Below are 11,094 nucleotides of genomic sequence, written 5' to 3' on the forward strand. Positions count from 1 at the left end.
TGATAGAACAAGTACAATGATAGAACAAGTACAGTGATAGAACAAGTACAGTGATAGAACAAGTACAGTGATAGAACAAGTACAATGGTAGAACAAGTACAATGATAGAACAAGTACAGTGATAGAACAAGTACAATGATAGAACAAGTACAGTGATAGAACAAGTACAGTGATAGAACAAGTACAGTGATAGAACAAGTACAGTGATAGAACAAGTACAATGATAGAACAAGTACAGTGATAGAACAAGTACAGTGATAGAACAAGTACAGTGATAGAATTCCTAATTAAAGAATGACACTTAAAGATATTTCACTTCAAATAATGAAATAAAATACAAAATATATCATTAATAGAAATGTGAAAAGTTACTTTTACTTGAGTCTTACTGTGCTATAACAAACCGATGGTCTAAATAGTACCATGATGTGCCTACCACATTGTAACGGTATTGGTAAATTGACCTAAAATTGGAACTCTTTCCCCACTTCTAGACCGAATAAACAAAATGTCTCTAGAGAGTCTAAGACTGGAGCTAGTTAGGGATTAAGTATTATCCTCCAGCTAGCTTATTGTACACCAAACAGATGTTATGAAGTCAAGATAATCAAGTTGTGCTTACAGCCACATGCTTTAAATAGGGGAGAGACATCGAGCGAGAAAGTATGTGTGTGTGTGAGAGAGAGAGAATATGAGAGGAAAAATGCGTGTGTGTAAAGTTGAGAGAAAGTATGTATGTGTTTGTGAGAATATAACAGAAGCCCGAGAGGTGTGTGTGAGAGAATATAACAGAAGCCCGAGGTGTGTGTGTGTGTGTGAGTATAACAGAAGCCCGAGAGGTGTGTGTGAGAGAATATAACAGAAGCCCGAGGTGTGTGTGTGTGAGAATATAACAGAAGCCCGAGAGGTGTGTGTGAGAGAATATAACAGAAGCCCGAGGTGTGTGTGTGTGTGTGTGAGAAATATAAGAGAAGCCCGAGAGGTGTGTGTGTGTGAGAGTGGGAATATAAGAGAAGCCCGAGAGGTGTGTGTGTGTGAGTGGGAATATAAGAGAAGCCCGAGAGGTGTGTGTGAGTGGGAATATAAGAGAAGCCCCAGAGGTGTGTGTGTGTGAGTGGGAATATAAGAGAAGCCCCAGAGGTGTGTGAGTGGGAATATAAGAGAAGCCCCAGAGGTGTGTGTGTGTGTGAGTGGGAATATAAGAGAAGCCCCAGAGGTGTGTGTGTGAGTGGGAATATAAGAGAAGCCCGAAAGGTGTGTGTGGGGGGATATAAGAGAAGCCCGAAAGGTGTGTGTGTGTGTGAGTGGGAATATAAGAGAAGCCCCAGAGGTGTGTGTGTGTGTGTGAGTAGGAATATAAGAGAAGCCCCAGAGGTGTGTGCGTGTGTGTAAAGTAAAGTTCCCCTTTCAGACCTTGTGGTCTATAGGGCAGATGATGTAAAGGTCATCTGTTTCTGTGGCCTACGGTTAACGAGGGTGTCATGTGGCTTGCACAACGACCAACCGCCTTTACTTTTCCCTAACTAATGTCAGGTACCCATTAGAGCTGGGTGGACTCAGAGGCGCCCGAAGATCCCGAAATTAAAAATCCCAGTCTTCACCAGGATTCGAACCCCGGTCCCCGGTTCAGAAGTCAAGCGCTTTACCGCTCAGCCACCGCGCCTCCTGTGTGCGTGTGTGAGTTGGAATATAAGAGAAGCCCGAGAGGTGTGTGTGTGTGTGAGTGGGAATATGAGAGAAGCCCCAGAGGTGTGTTAGTGGGAATATAAGAGAAGCCCCAGAGGTGTGTGTGTGTGAGTGGGAATATAAGAGAAGCCCCAGAGGTGTGTGAGTGGGAATATAAGAGAAGCCCGAGGTGTATGTGTGTGTGAGAGTATAACAGAAATTCCAGAGGTGTGTGTGTGAGTGGGAATATAAGAGAAGCCCGAAAGGTGTGTGTGAGTGGGAATATAAGAGAAGCCCTAAAGGTGTGTGTGTGGGGGGATATAAGAGAAGCCCGAAAGGTGTGTGTGTGGGGGGATATAAGAGAAGCCCGAGATGTGTGTGTGTGTGAGTAGGAATATAAGAGAAGTCCCAGAGGTGTGTGTGTGAGTGGAAATATAAGAGAAGCCCCAGAGGAGTGTGTGTGTGAGTGGGAATATAAGAGAAGCCCGAGAGGTGTGTGTGTGTGTGAGTGGGAATATAAGAGAAGCCCCAGAGGTGTGTGTGTGTGTGTGTGAGTGGGAATATAAGAGAAGCCCGAAAGGTGTGTGTGTGGGGGATATAAGAGAAGCCCGAAAGGTGTGTGTGGGGGGATATAAGAGAAGCCCAAGAGATGTGTGTGTGGGAATATAAGAGAAGCCCGAGAGGTGTGTGTGTGTGTGAATATAAGAGAAGCCCGAGAGGTGTGTGTGTGTGAGTGGGAATATAAGAGAAGCCCGAGAGATGTGTGTGTGAGAATATTAGAGAAGCCCGAGAGGTGTGTGTGTGTGAGAATATAAGAGAAGCCCGAGAGGTGTGTGTGTGTGTGAATATAAGAGAAGTCCGAGAGATGTGTGTGTGAGAATATAAGAGAAGCCCGAGAGGTGTGTGTGTGAGTGGGAATATAAGAGAAGCCCGAGAGGTGTGTGTGAGTGGGAATATAAGAGAAGCCCGAGAGGTGTGTGTGTGTGTGAGTGGGAATATAAGAGAAGCCCGAGAGATGTGTGTGTGTGTGAGTGGGAATATAAGAGAAGCCCGAGAGGTGTGTGTGAGTGGGAATATAAGAGAAGCCCGAGAGGTGTGTGTGAGTGGGAATATAAGAGAAGCCCGAGAGGTGTGTGTGAGTGGGAATATAAGAGAAGCCCGAGAGGTGTGTGTGTGTGTGAGTGGGAATATAAGAGAAGCCCGAGAGATGTGTGTGTGTGTGTGAGTGGGAATATAAGAGAAGCCCGAGAGGTGTGTGTGTGTGAGTGGAAATATAAGAGAAGCCCGAGAGATGTGTGTGTGGGAATATAAGAGAAGCCCAAGAGATGTGTGTGATCTATCCCCTTGATGTCTTTGTGACATTCAGACTGTAAGATGAAACATTTTGCATACCGATAAATGGATATTACTACAACATAACTTGTATAAACACTACAAAGGTATTGTAAGTATAAACACAACATAGGTATAACAATTATAAACACAACATAGATATAACATGCATAAACACAACATAGATATAACATGTATAAACACAACATAGATATAACATGTATAAACACAACATAGGTATAACATGTATACACACAATATAGGTAAAGCATGTATAAGCACAACATAGGTAGAGCATGTATAAACACAACATAGGTATAACATGTATAAACACAACATAGGTAGAGCATGTATAAATAAAATTGAAAGGGAAATTTTTATGCTTTATAGTTCGACGTTCCCGGACCGTTAATCTATTTTTGACATTGCACACTCTGGAATTAAATGCACATCATGGTCAGATAATATGTTCCAATTTATTAGCGGCCCCCGAAAGGGGAAAATACACTGTTAGTTTTGTGTGGCCCGTCTGTCCGTCCGTCCCGTTTAGATCTCAGAAACTAGAAGAGAAAATGAAAATCGGACATGATGATATTTTAGATCATTCAAAGTTATGATGCAACGGCTACTTTTTCTTTTCCGAAAGTGAACCATCTAATTTTTTAAATTATATATGCAAGCAGATTTTTCAAAAAAATTACACCACTTTTCAATGAACAACTTCAGGGGAGGTAACTTTTTTTTAAAGTTTATGGACTTCTTCCATTAATTGATGTAATGTTGTGTGAGAGTTAGTTCCCGTAGCGGATTAGGAAGTGTGTGTTGCTGTTCGTTATATAATATGGTTGAATAAAGCCTGTGTGTGTGTTTTGTATATCGGCCTTGTTGTTTATCTATTTCTACTTGTATCTATGAGCATATTAACATGGTGGCAGCGGTGGGATTATGATATGTACTAAGAATTTTTATGACAATATTAATATGCATGTTGTTTATCTATTTCTACTTGTATCTATGAGCTTATTAACATGGTGGCAGCGGTAACAAGAATTATATTTAGATTTATATCAGGGATATAAATCTAGTCAAATAAGAAAAAAATAGATCTAAAGTGTAGATCTAGAATCTAGTAGATTCCAGAGTCTCAGTCTAGAAGTCTAGAATATATAGAGAGAGGCTCGGGGTTATTCAGTTACGCCGAGCTACGGTATTCTAGATCTTGTTAAGTCTAGTCTAGATAGTAGATATACTATACTGACTATAGTAAAGTTTTCATTGAAAATGACAGAAGTTCAACTTAAACCACCAACAGAATTAAACATAATAGAAGGAAATGTTAGTGAAAATTTTCGGCAATGGCGAAGACAGATGGAGATTTACCTCCTAGCGTCAGGCGCCGACAAGAAACAGAAATGTCAAAGAAAGGCCATAATCCTTCATTTTGCAGGAGCACAGGTTCAAGAAGTATGTGAACATTTTATTTATGAAGACCATGAAGATAGCAATGATCCAGATATATTGTTACAAAAGCTACATGAATACTGTCAACCAAGGAAGAACGAAGTACTTGAAGCTTATAGGTTCTGGAATATGACTCGTGTCTCTTCATATGACTTGTTTATTACTAGTTTGAGAACACAGGCTGAGAAGTAAAATTTTAAAGACTAAGACCGAATGATAAGAGATAAACTAGTCTACAACAGAAGCTACTAACGTGTTCAGATTTGACACTAGAAAAAGCTATAGAAATATGCCAAGTCTATGCCAGGTCTATGAACAAACTTCCAATAGTCTCAAGGAAATGAATAAAGAGTCTAAGCAAACTGACTATGTTCTGAAGCTTGAGAAAGCAGATAGCCTGAAAGCTCCACAATTTATCAAGGACTGCAGATTTTGTGGAGGCAGACATAAATATAACAGACAGTCGTGCCCGGCTTGGGGCAAAACTTGTTTCAACTGTCAAATGATCAACCACTTTGCAGTGAAATGCAAGTCACAGAAGATCAACTCTAAGAAGATGTCGTCTACGTCTAATCAAGACACTTGTATCAACTCTATTACAAGTAGTTGTAAATCGTCGTTCCAACGTTTCAGAGAACAATCTAAGGACAGTAAACATCCAGAATGTGGATGCTGTGGCAAGTATCACGCCCATAGAAACACTGTTTGTCCAGCCCGGGGTAAAGAATGCTACACGTGCCATAGACTGAATCATTTTTCGTCCCAGTGTAGGAGACCGTACCATAAACAAAGTGAACATGTTGCTGTGAAGAATATGAAAAGATTCCGTCAGAACTCTGGTAGAGATGAAGATGTTTCAGAAACAGACCACAGGAAGGTACCGCCTCAACATGACACTGAATGGAAAGAAGACATTACAGAAACCCAGGAGTCTGAGGGAAGCTTTGATGATGAAGGAGAATTGCTGAAACATTGTGAACTGTAATCTAACCATTCAGATGGATGGCTCGGCTGATGATATTAACACAGATACTATGACATTTTATGACATTTATTTTGTTTTTTTCCTGGCTATATTTTGTTTTCTTCATTGAATGATGACTTATATGTGTAATATTATTGTTTGAAAAAGGGGAAGATATGTTGTATTATTTATAGAATATGTGATCAGGTGTATTATGTTATTTTGTAGAGAAAGAAAGTTGTTGATATATGATGTAATGTTGTGTGAGAGTTAGTTCCCGTAGCGGATTAGGAAGTGTGTGTTGCTGTTCGTTATCTAATATGGTTGATTAACGCCTGTGTGTGTTTTGTATATCGGCCTTGTTGTTGATCTATTTCTACTTGTATCTATGAGCATATTAACATTAATAACTCAAGCTTCATTCATAGATTCGCGCATTGGTACAAAAAATTTCCATCTAAGGTGACAATGGTAAACGTGTCAATGGTTCATTATAAAATATATTTTCCATTTATTAACTAACTCATTGAATAGAATACTGATTAAAATGTTGTTTTAAAAAAGAATTTTTAAACTAATTTCGTTTTAGTTATAAGTTTAAAAAAATAACGAACTTCTTTTATAGCGCGCAGTTCTAACATATCCTCATTATAGGGGCCTATACTAGACAGTCTAAATAAGATTAAAGTCATACGAGTTCTAGTCTAGATATAGACTAGTAGATTTGATATCAAGATTATTTATCTATTTCAGATCTAGACTTAGATCTAATTCTAGATCTTGACTTAGATCTATTTCTAGATCTAGACCTAGACTTAGATCTTGAATCTATATTTAGATCTAAAAATAGGTGTAGATCCATGAGCGCCCGCAGGATTTTTTTGCAGGGGGGTGCAAGTTGCCACCCATGGCTCATAGTCGTAACTTCAACTTTTTTATCACAAAGAATATTAAAGAAAAGAACTGGTGCACCACGCCACCTGTACCTATTGCGAGATTAAGTTCACTGTAATCAGTAGATACTTGTTTCATGAAATATATAGAACAATAATTAACATGTGAACAAACTATTTACTGTATACAGTACACGTTGGTAAGTTTATTATTGCGGCTCGAGCATCCCAACGGATGATCAAACAAAAAATGTGACCACTGCCAAAACTGTCAATAACTTTACTACTATATTGCTTCTAGTCGGATGGCTGCCTGGTTTGCGCGCTGAACTGTCGTTTGGATATATCGATGGTCCCGGGTTCAACCCGCTCCCATCCCCCGTCGTCCTGTGGGAGGTTTGGACTAGGAAGTAAACTATCTTCAACTCTGAAGGAACATCCGAAACATGTCAAACATCGTCGCGATGGACAAGCCGGCGATGAATGCTTATCTGCAGTGCTGATAGTCTTCATACTGTTCCAGCGCTTGCATCGTTTTGGGATGTAGACAAAACAAGTTGAACTGAGCATTATTATTGCTTGAAAAGCGAAACATTAATATGGAAACTAACGAACAAGTTATATAATGTAAAGCCGTGTTCTGTAATAACTCCCGAAATCTAAACATGTTTTTTTTTCTCGGTATGTCTGTTGACTGCTAATTCTCGGTAGCACCAACTCAATACACCGTTTGTCTTCCTCAAGCTGCCAACCTTGAAGTGTTCCTCGACATGGCCAAGTTGGTATTTGATTATGTCATTAATGTGGCTGCTGATGTGTTTTTAAGCGGCCACTTATGCTAATATGGACAGACTGCAACATCACGGAAACTGGTTCGTGAAAAGATGAATACTTGACAATTAAAAGACAAATCAGAAACACGAGAAGCAGGCACTGATTACAAATATGCAGTTTGTCAAGTTTCACTTACAGACGTTATTTTAAAATACGCCAAACAGTCAAAGATCTTCTCAAAGTTGTGACTTAAAGCTCAAAGGAAATCGTATTTCTCAGTCCATCGTGTCTCACACAAAAGAGGTAAATTTAGCATCAACGCTGTCGCTTGGGACTGTTAAGGAAGAAATAGATAATCTTCTGGATGACCCCAACGGCATTACGTATATCTGAAATGGCATTCAGGTCAATAATAACAAATTTAAGTCTGTGGGACTCCCAACGGACAATGTCTGCTTTAGGATATTTTTCACGAATCCTTGCCTGAACACAGTTTTGAATGCTACCCATCACGGGCAGCCATCGTAGTCATAACCGAGTAGTTTTTTCATGTGAAAACATACTGTATTCGCTGACAAAGAATTCTTCTCCAGTACATTGGCCATTAACCAATCCAACGCTCCAACAGATTTGTTCCGTGCCCGAGATATCGGAAGTGTATTCACGAAATACAAACAAAACGCAGTTCATTCGTGCTGCTGCTGGTGCTGCTGCTGCTGCTGGTGGTATAGTTTGGTTTCTTGCTGCTGCCACTGCTCGGTTGATACAAACCAACGTTTTGACTTAGGCGGTATGGGAAGAACTTTTTAAATTTCTTCCATCATAAACTCGTGGGCTGTTTAACCTGCTATTTTATTGTATTGAGCGCTAACACTGATCGCAACTCCGCAAGACGTAAATACATTTACCAAGATGACTGCATTCTTCAATCTTGTTCAAAGAAACTTTCACATTTATCAAATCGAAAGACAGCTGGCTGTTTTTTTACTCCAAGAATTGTTTTTTATCATATTCTAGGTCTTTACTAAATATATTGATAACTATTAATTATATGCAAATAAAACCAAATCTTTAACGACTACCGTGCTAAAGAATATTGAATTGCAAGCGTACATGGTCGAACATTAAGTACAGATTGGCCTAGTCTAGTTTATTACAACAATAGCTTATCCTTATTAACTTTACTTATCTTCTTATCTTATATAATACAGACGTTACTTCAAAAAAGATGATTACGTCCTACGCGTCATGCATTTAGTCATGCATATTAACCAACGACTTAAATTCTGCCAAGTCACTGGTTTTCCTGGCTAGCTCAGGCAACCCATTCCATGCTCTAATAGCACTAGGGAAGAAGGAGTATCTGTACAAATTTGTCCTAGCATATGGGACGAGGAATGTGCCTTTATCTTTGAGTCTTTCAGAGTATTTTATTAAATTTTGTTTTTGTATTTGAAGATTATGGTTCAGTGTTTTATGTATGATTGCTACTTTACTTTTGAGCCTTCTGTCCTGAAGGCTTTGTAAATTTAGTGATTTTACTAAAGGTGTTACTCTAGTCAAATGTGAATATTCGTTTGTTATGAATCTCTCTGCTCTATTTTGTGTCTGTTCCAGTTTCGTAATGTTTTCTTGAGTTGAGGGGTCCCAAACGGAGGATGCATATTCTATTATTGGTCTAACCAAGGTTAAATAACATTTTAGTTTTATGTTCTTATTTGATTTATAGAAATTTCTTTTAATAAATCCTAATGCTTTGTTTGATTTTTTTGTAGTTTCATCAATATGTGGATTCCATGATAGTTTTTCATTTATTATAACACCTAGGTATTTTGCGTTTTTAGTCTGTGTTACTGGTTTGCCATGAATAAGATAAGTGGAATTAATTTGTTTTAGTTTTTTTGTTACTCTTAACAACTGACATTTTTCTGGGTGGAAAGACATGCTCCAATTTGATTCCCATTTCTGTAATTGATCTAATTCTCTTTGTAAAATATATGTGTCTTGTGTTGTTTTTATTGTTCTATATATTATGCAATCGTCTGCAAATAATCTGACTTTTGTTCCTGAACTAATGCAATTTGGTAAATCAAAAATGTAAATTAAAAATAGTAGTTGACCCAAGACTGTTCCTTGAGGTACACCTGAGTTTACTGTTATCGGTGTTGATTTAGAGCCATTTATTATTACAGTTTGTTCTCTCCCTATCAGAAAATCTTTAATCCACTGATGCAGTGGACCATTAATGCCGAAATATTTTAATTTTTTTAAGCAAACTATGGTGGTGAACTTTGTCAAAAGCCTTAGAAAATCTAGTAAGATAGCATCTATTTGTTCACTATTATCTAAACCTTTTGAAAAATCATCAATTAGTCCTATTAGTTGTGTTTCACATGATCTATATTTCCTAAAGCCATGTTGGTATGGTGTGAGGACATTATGTTTGTCTAAGTGGTTTATGATGTTGCTACATATTATGTGTTCAAGGATTTTACATGTGATGCTGGTAAGTGATACTGGTCTGTAGTTTCCTGGGTCAGATTTTTCTCCTTTTTTAAATAGTGGGTTGACATTAGCTTCTTTCCAGTCCTTTGGTACTCTGCCCTGGTTAAGTGAAGCCTGAAAGAGTATTTTGAACACTGGGGCTAGCACATTGCTTAGTTCTTTGAGTAATCTAGTTGGAATACCATCAGGTCCAGATGCTTTATTTGGTTTGGTGTTGGCTAATAGTTTTTGAATTCCATTTTCTTGTACTACTATATCTTCTATGTTGTCTACTTGGTTCAAATTCAGTAATATGTCTTTGTCTCCTGGGGCTGAGAATGCTGATGCAAAGTATTTGTTTAGGATGTTTGCTTTAGTTTCATTATCATTGTGTATTAAGTTATGTTCATCTTTTAATGGTGCTATGCCTGTTGTTTTCATTTTCTTAGACTTAATGTATGACCATAGGTTTTTGTTGTTATCTTTAGATATTACATTGTTTATGTATTCACTCTGCAGCTGTCTGCTTACTTTTTGGGTTAAGTGTTTAATTTTCATATATTTTTTGTAAACTCTTTCTGCATTAGTTTCTTTAAATTTTCTATATAGGTTTTCCTTCTGTTTACAAAGCTTCTTTAGTCTATTATTAAACCAGCATTTATTTATTTTGTTTAATATGTATTTAGTTGGTATATGATTTTCTATAATGCTTTTAAGATGGTTTTTAATGAAATTCCAGAGGTCATCGACTGGTTGGTTAATGTCTTTTTCTAATAAGAATGTTTGTTGAAAGTTTAATGCAGCTTGGTGTAGTTGTGTTAGGTTACATTTATTCCAGAGTAAGATTTTTCTTTTGGGTTTTGTATTGGCTACTGCTTTTATCTGACTGTGTATTTTTATGATCTCATGGTCTGATAGACCAGGGATAATATCATAATCAACTTCTAATCCAGCTCTGTTGGTTAAGAAGAGATCTAATGTGTTGTTTAATCTAGTTGGCTTTTTAATGATTTGATCTAAACTTAGGTTGTGTAAAGTTTCTATGAAAAGCTCATTTATGTCCTTAAGGTTTTGGTGTTTATCTATGGTTAGTGTTTTCCAATTTATATCAGGTAGGTTGAAATCACCCATAATCCAAAAAACTTTATTTTTATTTGTCTCTTTAAGTGTAGTAATCTGATTACATAGTTCCTGCATGTATTCTAAACTAGAATTTTGTGGTCTGTAAATGCTGCCTATTATTAGGGATGTTGAGGTGGTATTAATTTTACAAAATGTTGATTCCTTATTTTTTTAGTAAGGTAAGGCGATTTCTTCTGCTATAAAAGTGTTTTTTATTGCTAAAAGAACTCCTCCATGATTATCAGCCCTATCTTTTCTAAAAATTTCATAATTACTATTGAAAATTTCTGCATTATAAATTTCAGGATGTAGCCAAGTTTCTGTTCCTTCAATTATGTCGTGGGTTCGATCCCCATACTGGCCACCAAATGTCGCTACCTGGTCTTGGCTGTAGGCGTA

The sequence above is a fragment of the Biomphalaria glabrata genome, chromosome 1, assembly GCF_947242115.1.
Source record: "Biomphalaria glabrata chromosome 1, xgBioGlab47.1, whole genome shotgun sequence".
In the NCBI taxonomy this organism is placed as follows: Eukaryota; Metazoa; Mollusca; class Gastropoda; family Planorbidae; genus Biomphalaria; species Biomphalaria glabrata.